This window comes from Anolis sagrei, chromosome 2, assembly GCF_037176765.1.
Source record: "Anolis sagrei isolate rAnoSag1 chromosome 2, rAnoSag1.mat, whole genome shotgun sequence".
Lineage (NCBI taxonomy): Eukaryota > Metazoa > Chordata > Lepidosauria > Squamata > Dactyloidae > Anolis > Anolis sagrei.
The window spans coordinates 6,964,505-6,965,441 of record NC_090022.1 but is presented as its reverse complement, the minus strand read 5'-3'; positions in this window follow the sequence as shown (position 1 = coordinate 6,965,441).

The window sequence follows — 937 nt, the reverse complement described above, 5'->3', positions numbered from 1 at the left end:
GGGGTTGGGACCCCTGCGGAGGTCATAAAGGGGTATTCGAGGGGTTGCCAAAGACCATCAGAAAAAACAGCATTTTTTGTTGGTCATGGGGGTTCTAGTGGGACGTTTGGCCCAATTCTAACATTGGTGGGGTTTAGAATGCTCTTTGATTGTAGGTGAACTATAAATCCCAGCAACTACAACTCCCAAATGTCAAGGTCTATTCCCCCAAAACTCCATCTGTGTTCGTATTTGGGCATATGGAGGATTCGTGGCAAGTTTGGTCCAGATCCATCATTGTTTGAGTCCACAATGATCTCTGGATGCAGGTGCACTACAACTCCAAAACCAAAGGACACTCCCAACCAAACCCTTCCAGTATTTTCTGTTGGTCATGGGAGAACTGTGTGCCAAGTTTGGTTCAGTTCCATCGTTGGTGAGGTTCAGAATTCTCTGTGATTGTAAGTGAACTATAAATCCCAGCAACTACAACTCCCAAATGACAAAATCATTTTTTTTTTTAGTGAAGGACATACATTGGATTGTTAGGTGCCTTGTGTCCAAATTTGGTGTCAATTTGTCCAGTGGTTTTTGAGTTATGTCAATCCCACAAACGAACATTACATTTTTATTTATATAGAAGATAGATGGATGGATGGATAGATGGATAGATAGATAGATAGATAGATAGATAAATAGATAGATAAATAGATAAATAGATGGATGGATGGATGGATGGATAGATAAGATAGATAAGATAGATGGATGGATGGATGGATGGATGGATAGATGGATGGATGGATAAGATAGATGGATGGATGGATAGATGGATGGATAGATAAGATGGATGTATGGATAGATGGATGGATGGATGGATGGATGGATGGATGGATGGATGGATGGATGGATGGATGGATGGATGGATGGATAGATAGATAGATAGATAGATAGATAGATA